The sequence below is a fragment of the Saccopteryx bilineata genome, chromosome 7, assembly GCF_036850765.1.
Source record: "Saccopteryx bilineata isolate mSacBil1 chromosome 7, mSacBil1_pri_phased_curated, whole genome shotgun sequence".
Lineage (NCBI taxonomy): Eukaryota > Metazoa > Chordata > Mammalia > Chiroptera > Emballonuridae > Saccopteryx > Saccopteryx bilineata.
In genome coordinates, this window is record NC_089496.1 from 41077406 (window position 1) to 41090088 (window position 12683).

General features: G+C 46.1%; 1 protein-coding gene across 2 annotated transcripts in view; it reads right to left on the reverse strand.

Annotated features, from left to right (window-relative positions):
* Positions 1-12683, reverse strand: part of RAPGEF5 (Rap guanine nucleotide exchange factor 5) — a 225046-nt gene that overhangs the window by 201026 nt on the left and 11337 nt on the right. The gene's annotated exons all lie outside the window — the stretch shown is intronic.

The window sequence follows — 12683 nt, forward strand, 5'->3', positions numbered from 1 at the left end:
CCTTATCGTCCTCCGCTGAACCCGAGGCTGGGTCCGCGGGCAGCTGGCACAGTGCTTATCGGGCACGGAGGGTGGAGACCTGGCACAGAGCAGATGCAGCCCGAGGACAAGGTGCTGGGCAGGGGGAGGGGCAGGTGCCCACTTCCATCTGTCTGGAGGCCACAAGGCGGTACCAGCTCTGAGGAGACGTGCCAGGTCGGTAGCAGACTGCCATGCAGTTTCTCCTTCCCTGAACCAAAAAACTGGAACTTCAAAAAAATGTCCTGCAGAAAAATACCCTGTGTAGTCATTTACAAAGCATCTCCTTCCCCCTTTTCCCTTTATATAAGCTGACTTACACACAGAGAGACAACTCCTCATTTAAACATAATGCACACATACACAATCTTTCTCATAATCTCTTAAATAAGAACTCAGGAATCTAAGACGCCTGCTGTGTAGAATACAGACAACCTTCATATTCAACAGTTACAGTCCTCTTAACACCAGGAGCTCGGTGTGAGCACTTGCTTGTTTTTAGCTGTCCATTAAACCAGAAAGGAAATCACTAAATCCTAGCATCCCATCCGTCCCCAACTCTCAGACTCCTTATTCTCGGTGCCCCCTTCCTGAAACAGGCCCTCAGAGCCTGGCACCTGGTCCACAACCACCTCAGTGACTGCCCTGCCTTCAGCTTCCCCTTTCTCCGTCCTGCACGCCATGAGCCTGGACTCATCCCTCTAAAGAAATGCTTTTGTCAACTGATAGTGATTGCCACCTTGTATCAGTTAGGTCACGTCCACAGAGTCTCAACCTGATTGTGTCCTCAGGCCTCAGACATGTATCATGTGAAGTGGGTTCCAAACATCTATGTGGGGGCACAATAGGACTAAAGACAATATAGTGAGTTGGGTTTTTTTTTGTATTTTTCTGAAGTTGGAAACGGGGAGGCAGTCAGACAGACTCCCGCATGCGCCCAACCGGGATCCACCCAGCATGCCCACCAGGGGGCGATGCTCTGCCCATCTGGGGCGTTGCTCTGTTGCAACCAGAGCCATTCTAGCGCCTGAGGCAGAGGCCATGGAGCCATCCTCAGCGCCCGGGCAAACTTTGCTTTGCGGAGCCTTGGCTGCAGGAGGGGAAGAGAGAGACAGAGAGAAAGGAGAGGGGGAGGGGTGGAGAAGCAGATGGGCACTTCTCCTGTGTGCCCTGGCCAGAAATCGAACCTGGGACTCCTGCACACCAGGCCAACGCTCTACCACTGAGCCAATCGGCCAGGGCCTGTAGTGAGTCTTTTATAAAGCTAAATTTATTTCATTATGAAAAGCAGTCCTTTGTTGTGGGTATTTTTTTGCCTTTGTGCTAAAATGTTTTTCTCCGATGAAATGTGAGAGCTACTGAATCTTTTTCAACCTTTATTTTGCAAAATAAAATAAGTTAGAAGTCATATGTTATATCCCACTTAAAAAAAATTTTTTTTTTTTACTAGACCATTAAATTCAAAAGCTGGCAACCTCTGTAGTATACGGGTTTCCCATTGACATTTTCCATTGCTGATAACAAAGTCAACACCAAGACAAACTCAAGATCACTGGCCGCCTTCCCTTGGTCTACAGAGCCTCCCTGTCTCAGCCAGGCCCCCTCCCCCGCTCCTGCCCCCCGTCTCAGGCCATGTTCCTTCCTGCCATGACCTACTCTCATGTCTTCTCTACAGTCTTACCAACTAGTTAAGTCTTGTCCTCAAACATTACCTCTACCCAGTAATCCCCTTAAATCCCGCTAATCAAGCTCCATCTTCTTTCTCTTTATTCCAGTATAGATTGTCTACCAATTATTCTTAAATGAGCCTTCATGACACATTTAATTGCTATATGCCATAAGAGCTTTATTATTAGTAAGTGAAGTACTGAACTTTATAAATAAATTATTTTTTTAATCAAAGCAGATTGTTTTTGCTAAAACAACGCCTTTTTCCAAAGTACTTTCTGGGTGGGAGAACAGGAGGGGAAGACCAGCTTCCTGTGTTGTTTGGTAGAACCCTTCCCTTGCTGACAGAGGAGTCAACAGACCAGGGGGGATGGTGTGAACGCCACCCTCCACTGCCTCACGACAGAGGAAAAGCTCGGAGCCACTGGAGCGCACCAGCAACCCTGGGAAAGAGGTGTTTCAAGGAAGTTCATGAAGAGACACATCTTAAGCCCAAGCAGGAATCCTAATCCATATTGACACACACTGGGCACTCCAGAGCTGGCCAAATTTAAGTACATATTACAAGCAGAATCAGAGAAGTTGCTCTGGCAGACAATGAGCTCCTTAAATGGTCCTCAATCTTGCTCCTCCAAGGAATGGTACTGGTGCATTATGATATTTATTGAATTAAAAAGTGATGAGGCTTTATGGAAGGTAAATACATGTATGTATACAACTCTGTGTACAGTTTAGAGGAACCCTTATGGAAAAAAAATAATAATTCCCCGTGTGCTCAACAAGTATTACTGAGAATCTTTTATGCTCCTGCCACTGGTCTGACTGATTAAGGATACAACCGCGTTTGAAACAGAATAATCCTGGCTCTTGGCTAGCTTACATACTAGTGGGGGAAGACTGATCATAAATAAATAAACACATTAATTATCAGTTATTTATGTTAGAAGGTGGTATAGGAATAGAACAGAAGGAGGTAGATGTTACAATTTTAAATAGGTGGCCAAGGAGCCACATCGAGAGAATGGTCTTTGAGTGAAGACCTCCAGCAGGAGAGTAGGTGTCTGGAGAAAAGAGCGTTTCAGACAGAGAACACAAGTGCAAAGGCCGTGTGGTGGGAGGAAGCCCAGCAGGATGGGGGGGCCAGCAGGGGGGCCAGTGGCGCCCCAGCAGTGAAAAGGGACAAGAACATGGCTTTATTAGCTAGGAGAAGGAGCTTGTCTTCTCTTGTGTATAAAGCAAATTCTTTGCACTGTTCACACACCACTCATATTTATAACTAATGTAAAATATGTCAGCATCTCTGGGCAAATCAAAGTGCTCCATATGCAACACTGTTGCCTAATAACTAACCTTGATTGCTGTTTTACACTCGGCTTTGTTCTCCTCTTACAGTAACAGCAAGTTTAATGTTGGAGATCAAAGAACTGTCAGTAGCATAATCGCTCAGTAAAAGTGGCTCTTGCAAGAAAGACTTCATTAAAAGGATCCTTGTGCGTGGCATTTCATTGAGCTAGCAGATCTGTTCTATTGCTGACAAGCTGGTTTCATTTCTTTCTTGAGGTCGCAAAGAACAGATAAGCCTATTTCTTTTAGCTCTATCCCAAATTATTAGTTTAGATGTTATGCAGCACATCAAATAAAAAATTAGATACCACCCTGACCAAGGTAATAGAGATCTAAATTTGGGGAACAGACAGATCCCTGCTCTTAACGTGGCCTCCGCTCCGAACTTCTCTCATCCTCGGGCCCAGGGAGGTGAAGTCTCCTCTCTGTGCTCCCAAGATACTTTCTGTTCTATTATAGTGGTTATCATGCCGTGTATTTTGTTTTCTGTACAGATTTGTAAAACCATATTCTAATACTATTAACATGTTTATCTCCCCCACTGGACTTAGAGACTGGGATCATGCCTTAATTCACTTCTGCACTCTCAGCTTTTGATGCCTGAAGCAGACATGACTAATATTTGTGCTTCCTTTCCCATTCAAAGCTCCTGGGAAGAGGACACCTTCACGGCGCCTGGAAATCAGGTGGTGTGACTTGTTCTGGCGAGTGAGTGGCGAGCAGCAGTCACTTCAGGCAGCAGCATTCAAAAGCCTGTGTTCTCCATGTGTTCTTCACATGCTGCAGTCACTGTGGAAGACGAGGACACGGAAACGGCCTCAGATAGAAGCAGAGCCGTCACATGGGTGACTGCTGCCCTGCAGAGTCCCCAGACACTGAATGTTCTTTGTGTGAGCAAGAAATAAACTCTCTTGGCCCTGGCCGGTTGGCTCAGTGGTAGAGCCTGGCGTGCAGGGGACCCGGGTTCGATTCCCGGCCAGGGCACATAGGAAAAGCACCCACCTGCTTCTCCACTCCTCCCCCTCTCCTTCCTCTCTGTCTCTCTCTTCCCCTCCCGCAGCCGCAGCCGAGGCTCCATTGGAGCAAAGATGGCCCGGGCGCTGGGGATGGCTCCTTGGCCTCTGCCCCAGGCGCTAGAGTGGCTCTGGTCGCAGCAGAGCGACGCCCCGGAGGGGCAGAGCATCGCCCCCTGGTGGGCGTGCCGGGTGGATCCCGGTCGGGTGCATGTGGGAGTCTGTCTCTCCCCGTTTCCAGCTTCAGAAAAATACAAAAAAAAAAAAAAAAAGAATGAAGAAATAAATTCTCCTTGTGTTAAGCCACCAAGACTGTGGTGTATACTGTTATTGCAGCAAAACCTACACTATCCCGACTGACAAATCAGATAGCAGGGGCGTAATACAGATTTTTAGAAAGAAAAGATACCCCAGGAAATGCAAAACTGGGGGTGACCGCACTGGGGTTCTGTCTGGGCTGTGAGAGGTTAAGTGCTGTGTTACAGGAGGTTGTCTGCCATGAAAAAACAATTAATAAAATCATTAATCCACTTTACTTTACTCCCAAAGCTAATTGCTTAAACAGAAGCTTCTGCATTTATTGCAGTCATTAAGAAATACAACTGATTTTGAATTTCACAATCTTACTTCTCACCAGAGCAGTACCTTCCTGTATACGGTCTCTGACCTCTGACCGAGACAGAGGTCCCTATCCAAAGAGGTAGTTTTGCAAATGTATGGCTTCTCGGCAATGAACACAATTGTGTCCATCCCCTAAAGCAGACCACTTAGATCAGGGGTAGTCAACCTTTTTATACCTACCGCCCACTTTTGTATCTCTGTTAGTAGTAACATTTTCTAACCGCCCACCAGTTCCACAGTAATGGTGATCTATAAAGTAGGGAAGTAACTTTACCTTATAAAATTTATAAAGCAGAGTTACAGCAAGTTAAAGCATATAATAATAATTACTTACCAAGTACTTTATGTCAGATTTTCGCTGTTTGACAGAATAAATCTTTATAAAACAACTTACTATAGTTAAATCTATCTTTTTATTTATACTTTGGTTGCTCAGCTACTGCCCACCGTGAAAGCTGGAGCGCCCCCTAGTGGGCGGTAGGGACCAGGTTGACAACCACTGACTTAGATCATGGTTACTCACTTGCAAAAGTTCCACTTCTCTTGGTAGTGGGTGGGGGTGGAGTCAGGATTAGAGATGGAGGAGGAGAGGATCATGTAAATGTAAGAGCTTAAATAGTCTGGAAAAATTGAAGGGAGGTTGGACAAGGGCCCCTGGGAGAGTCATAAGGTAATTGTCTTTAACATGCAGAAGTTGCCTCGAGTAGCCTTGAATCACCCAAACTCCTTAAAAAAGCATCTAGCCGGGTTTGATTCCCGGCCAGGGCACACAGGAGAAGCGCCCATCTGCTTCTCCACCCCTCCCCCTCTCCTTCCTCTCTGTCTCTCTCTTCCCCTCCTGCAGCCAAAGCTCCATTGGAGCAAAGTTGGCCCGGGCGCTGAGGATGGCTCTGTGGCCTCTGCCCCAGGTGCTAGAGTGGCTCTGGTTGCAACAGAGCGACGCCCCGGATGGGCAGAGCATTGCCCCCTGGTGGGCGTGCCGGGTGGATCCCGGTAGGGCACATGTGGGAGTCTGTCTGACTGCCTCCTCGTTTCCAACTTCAGAAAAACACACACAAAAAAAGAGCATCTAGCATCCTCAGCCACATGAAGCGAGCCAGAGGCTGGGCCCCGGTAAACAACAGTGACAGGGCTGTGCCGTGAGAAGGGGTGAGCACACAGCAAGATGAGCCGATTCAGGGAGGGCGGCAGGGCAAATGGCCCCCCGAAACAGCCCAGCTAGGAGCAGACAAAGCAGCAAAGCATGGGGGAGGTGGAGGGGGAGGGGGAGGAGGAAAAAGAAATGGCAAAGCCAAAGGAAACCAAACCCACAGTGAAGGTGACTAGCTCGTTCTAAGGGAAGAGAGTAAGGAGATGAGTCTTCAAAAACACCAGGAGAAAAACTAACTAGACTCATCTGAGGGCCAAACCAGAGAGGAAGATACCGAGAAAGGGCTCCTTCCCCAGCGAGGCGCAGAGGGAGGACTTCCACTCTAGACCACTCTAGACGGGGGTGGAAACCAGGTAGATCGGGAAGAACCAGCCTTGCCTTAGGGCCTGCGACTGGAAAGAAGCCTGCGGGACCGGAGCCCAGCTGCACCCACTGCCCCACGCTGAGCTCCTCTCTGTCCCCTGCACAGACTGTGGGCTCTCCGCCAGTGTCACTTACTGGAACCCCTCCGACTGCTCTGGTCAGTTTCCTCGAACAGGTCGTGAGGCTCACACACCATCACTTCTGGGTAGCCTCCTCCTGGCACGGCACCACCCCTGTCCCTGCAGATTTGGGACCCCTTCCTCTAAGCTTTGCAGGGGCTTGTCTTCTCGGGGTGTGCAGCCACCAGGCCTTACTGGCTAAAGAACTAAAAAGGAGGAGGAAATCGAGCAAAGACAAAGGGCTTATACGCCTTAAATCTGTGCCACCGTGAGTAACGTGTGACTTCATTGTGATTTGCCTCCATTGTAAGAGGTTATACTCCCAACTTTCTCACACATCCACGTTTCCTGACACATAAATATATGAAAATCCAAAGAGAGGGAGAAATATTTGAGTTAATTTTTCCTGATAGAGAACGTGGCTTCTTCTTAAGGAATGGTAACAACAGAAAACTTCAGCCCAAGGGTCTGTTTTGTCTTTAAACTTTTCATCTACTAAAATAAGCTATTTGGAGGCTGGTAATCAACCTCTGTTATCCCAAAATTATTTAGAAAAGCTGTGAAATAGGTTCAATCTGGGCATAACACTTCAGTCTCAGGGAACTGGAAGACACACGGGGCTGGGGCCGGTTTGTACGGGGACCCTGCTTCACCGGAGGTTACTGCAGAAGATGATTTGGCTGAACACCAAAACCACGAAAAATGTTTTTCATCTTATTGACGCACCCATCACGGCAGCCCATGGGCAAAGGAACCGAAGGTATAATTATTCCATTCAACTATTTGTTTGTTACTTTGTCAACGCAGTTTAGGCAGGCATCTCACAACGCGTTCAGTATAGTGGAACACCATTTAGCAAGATCAAAGTGCTCCGTAAAGGTCTTATAAGTCCTGCGTATAGACTACCAATGCTAAGGGTGTCTGTGAAAAAAGCATGGGAAGGAGAAAAGAACTGGCAGGCAATTGTAGGCAAGGAATGAGAACTGCTCCTATAAAAGCATCTTTGATTCTGAACCCTAGCTAGCCATCCAGGTTTCTGCACAGGAATGGTGCCGAAAAAGCACTTGGGTCACCTCCTAGCAAGGGACAGCTTCTACAGGGACCTGTCAGGACCTTCGGAGGTTAAGGCCAGCTTCACCGTAGAGGCCAGGCCCCTTCCCTGCACTCCGTACCCTCTGCCTAAACTGCAGAGGCCTCTTGCCTCCGCCACAGCCAACGCCTGCTCCATTCGGAGCTTCTCACCGAGGCTGCAACTACCGTCACTCGTCCCAGCGCTGCTCCCCCTGGGCTCCTACTCCAAGGGTCCTCTCACGAAAGAGCCCATCGAAGATGGTGGGCAAGGTTCTGAGACCCGTCGGGAGATGCTGCTGCATCCGGAGGCTGGCGATGACAAGTCTCGAACAGCCACAGGCAGGAGGGATTAGGGGAAGACACGGCTTTACTGGAGACTGGAGCTAGACAGAGCAATTGGGGAGGGACTTCTAGTAATAGACGGTCACAGTCACTGCCAGCACCACCCTGAGAAAGAGAGGGGGCAGGAGCAGCTGGTACCCCTGAGTTCTCTCTCCTCCTGGCCTCCCATTGACTGGACCCAAACCGAAACCAGCTGGCCCAGAGAGCCCTAGGGACCACCATCCCCGGTGGGCACAGCCCAGAACAGAAAGTTCTGGGTAGAGAGTACATGGGACCGACAGAGAACAACCAGCACAGCTGCCTTGACCCTCTTGTTCTGCATGATCACTGCTTCTTTTTTTAACTGCCAGTCCCCCTCTGCAGACCAGTAAGGGAACTTCCAATATTATGAATTCAGTAAAGATTTTCTAGTCATGGTTTTCTCCCTTGGTTTGGCCTTCCATCATAAAGGGGACAAACAGAAAACGAGGCAGACTCTTGGCCTCAATAATTTTCTGATGATGGAAGTCACCAAACTTCTGAGGCCCCTTAGACCTGAGCTATGAAGTGTGGTCCATGGACCAGCAGCATCAGCATCACCTGGAATTGGATAGAAATGCAGATTCTTGGGCCCCATTCATGTGCCATTAAATCAATATCTCTAAGATTGGGGCCCTGGACTCTGTTTTTACAAGCCCTCCAGGGACTCTCATGCATGCTAACGTTTGAGAAGTCTTCCTTTAGACCCCACTTTTGACAGTTTTAAGAAGAACAGTCCACAGATACCTGTCAAAGACACCTGCACTCAACAGAGTCCAGTCTATGGAACCCCTGACTCTTCACCTCCTCACTTTGACTGTCAGCAAGATACCCAGGTTTGAGCCTCAGTTTTTGTACTTAATTGCTATCAATAGAACCAATAAGTTTCTTTCAGCTTTCCAAAGGGATTGGCCTTAGAAACCCGCAGACCTATCATTTCAGGAGATGATTATGGTAATGATGGTGATGGTGATGATGGTGATGATGGTGATGACGATGATGATGATGGTGATGATGATGGTGATGATGGTGATGATGATGGTGATGATGGTGATGATGGTGATGATGATGGTGATGATGGTGATGATGATGGTGATGATGGTGATGATGATGATGATGATGATGATGGTGATGATGACGGTGATGGTGGTGATGGTGGGTGATGATGGTGATGATGATGGTGATGATGGTGATGATGGTGATGGTGGTGATGGTGGTGATGGTGGTGATGGTGGTGATGGTGGTGATGGTGGTGATGGTGGTGCTGGCAATAACAACCGCAGCAGCTCACACTTACTAATCCATCTCTACATAACTGGCTCTGTCTTTATAGTACTGCATATATTAATTTACTTAGTCTCACCACCCTATCGGGTGGGCACCATCTTTGCTTCACAGCCGGTGAGCTCCTGACATGGAGGAGCTGAGTACCTTGCCGTTGAGTCTGGATAAGAAAGAAGCACCTACTCCAAAGTCATGAAAACAGTGAAATAAAACTGTGTGTGAAAGCACTTTGTAAATGTAAACCATTATATGACAGCAGAGTAAACAGCCAGCTACTGAGGAATTGAAGTTGTTGAGTTTTTTTAAGCTCTAATTTCATTAGATATTCAAGATAATTTAGACTATGACTAAATGGCTTTTTACATTTTTTTTTTTTAAGGAGCTGTGAAGAGGAGGGGAAATTTCAGTGCTTCAACTGGTGCCATTTGAAGATTTGTGATAAATTTAAAATAGCGGAGGTAAACAAAAGTGATGAGACTAAGAAACAGCTTTCATTGATGACAAGAAATAGCAACAAACCCCTTATCTAACAGGAGATAAAACCACCTTGGGAAGATCTCCGATCTCCGCAGACACTAAGAGTTGGCTGCCACGAGCTTCCTTCTGACACCTCTCCCAGAATTCTGTTTATGGCCAAACAATTTAATCTTCTGGAGACAGACTTACAGGTATGTTCTTTCTACTCTTTTGATATGAGACAGTCTTGATTTAATCATATTCTTCCTGCATCTTCAGATGCTCTTTGTATTAATGCATTTGCTTCCCCTCCCCAACTCAAAAGACATGGTAAATAGTAAAAATCCATCTTTCTATTTGTCTAAGGTATGCCTAAAGCATTCTGGAGGTTGAACTGCGATCTTATTGGAGAAAGACCACTGCTCTGACGTTGGTCAGACAAGGAACAAAAAATGAAAACTGACCCCTCTCTCCCACCATTGATTTCCGTGATAGAATACTGGAATTCCATTCTAGAGACAGAGTCTCAAAAGGGTATTTGATTTATTCTATATCACACAGTTGATGTTAGGTGAGAAACACAGGAAAAAACATGTTCTCTCAACTACACCATTGCTAAGTCTATTTTAATGGACTCATACAGGCATCATACTTCCCCTAATTTCTATAAGGTATCTTCATATATCTGCCCTACATTTTTTTTTCCTTTCCTACAAAAGATTTCATACCTATATATAAATTCACAGCACAATACGGAGGAGGAGACCATGTGCAGCGTTTGTTCATTACAGCCAACACTTAGTGTGTTAGACCAAGCAGAAGTGATAAGCTGTTCACTTCCTGCAACAGTAACAGCAGAGAGTAAAACAAATTTACAGTCAGCACCGAGCTTCCCAGTGGGGGAGGGGGGGCACAAGGATTTGCCTGCACACCTCCAAACAGCGGCAGGTAAATGATTTGACAAGGTCAGATTCAACTGAACAAAACCACCAACGGGGCTGTAAGTTTAAGTTGCCAGACCAGTTAGGGGGGAAAATATTCAGGAAGACAACCAGCTGGACTGCAGAAGTCCCGGCTTTCTAGATTCCTTACCTTTAGTGAAGGTTTGTTTAGCCTTTATTAGAAATCTTGAATTAGGGTTTTTTCCCTACAGATAACACACATAGTGCAAAATGAAAGAAAAGCATTTTACAAGGGAGACGAAGCCAAGGCCCCACGAACAAAGCAGACAAAGAATTTTTTAAAAAGATGAACTGAGTCACAGGGTAAGATCCGCCCATTCACACACACAGACTGGTGACTCAAAGGTAAATCTTAATCTGCTGTTATTACAGCACGTTCACAGTTCTTAGTTTCGAAAAGCAAGGAATTTATATGGAAAGTTTAACTTTAAATTTTACTTAAAAAGAAATCTATGAGAGAACCAATAACCAACTTTATATATATATATAGTTTCACTTAAAAGAATTTCAGTTTCTTCCACCTTAACATTATTCTGAGATGATTACTCATGGCTCTTGGAGGAAAATTTTAAATTTATGCTCCTCTGACATTTAAATCATTACCTAAGCGATATCAGTGTTCATATACATTGTTAATATAATCTTAATTCGCATTTTTCACACTTCATAAATAGATATGGATTTTGTTTTAAAGCTGTGATTTCCTTTGATTTTTTTTTTTTTTTTTTTCATTTTTCTGAAGCTGGAAACGGGGAGAGACAGTCAGACAGACACCCGCATGCACCCAACCGGGATCCACCTGGCACGCCCACCAGGGGCGATGCTCTGCCCACCAGGGGGCGATGCTCTGCCCCTCCAGGGCGTCGCTCTGCCGCGACCAGAGCCACTCTAGCGCCTGGGGCAGAGGCCAAGGAGCCATCCCCAGCGCCTGGGCCATCTTTGCTCCAATGGAGCCTTGGCTGCGGGAGGGGAAGAGAGAGACAGAGAGGAAAGCGCGGCGGAGGGGTGGAGAAGCAAATGGGCGCTTCTCCTGTGTGCCCTGGCTGGGAATCGAACCCGGGTCCTCCGCACGCTAGGCCGACGCTCTACTGCTGAGCCAACCGGCCAGGGCTTGATATTTCTACAGATAAACTCTGCAGCTAATTTTAAAAACTAAAACATGACTTACTATACTTCCTGTATTCTAAAACACTAGAATTTTAAGACAAACCATCACTTTAATAGCTTTACAGGGAGTAGAGGGATTGTATCCCATTAAATGATCACTTCACTTGTAACATTCATCTCTACTTCAAAAGTGTAAAATGAAAAGAGAGAGAGAGAAACTGTAATCAGGAAATACATTGCTTTATTTAGAGAGAAGACACAGCAGAACAGGCAGACTTTGTAATCTGAATCCCTATTTCTTGGGCTCAGATCTTGGTTCCTTCACTTAAAGGGTGATCTTAGGCAACTAAGCCTCCCTGTACCTTATTTTCCTCTTTGGAATAAAAAAAAAAGACATTGAAAGCATCTGCCACATTAAGGATGTCACAAGGATTAAAAGAATGAGTGTTCTTAAGGTACTTCAAATAACTGGACACCATAAATGCTATGTAAGGACTTGTTAAATAATAAGTTAACATCATGACCACCATCACCTATCAGGGCTTACTAATGCATTCGCTACATTCAGAGGCGAATAATTTCCAATTCAACAAACTGACAAAAGACTTTAATTCAAGGAAATATTTACCGACAAAAGTATCATTGCTTGATATGATTAGGTTTTTGAAGGAAGGAAAGATTTTTTTAAAAAACTAAAATACTTATGAGGTCCTGGCTGATTGGCTCAGTGGTAGAGCATCGACCCGGCGAGTGGAAGTCCTGGGTTCAATTCCCAGCCAAGGCACACAGGAGAAGCACCCATATGCTTATCCACCCTTTCCCCTCTCTTTTCTCTCTCTCTCTCTCTTCTCCTCCTGCAGCCAAGGCTCCACTGGAGCAAAGTTGGCCCGGGCACTGAGGATGGTTCCATGACCTCTGCCTCAGGTGCTAGAATGGCTCCTGTTGCATGGAGCAATGCCCCAGATGGGCAGAGTATCGCCCCCTAGTGGGCATGCTGGTCGGGCGCAAGTGGGAGTCTGTCTCTCTGACACTCCGCTTCTCACTTCAGAAAGATACAATAGATAAATAAATAAATAAATAAATAAATAAAATACTTATGGAACCATGGTACTGCTCTCAAGAAAGCAGGGTGGGGAAGGACTACTGA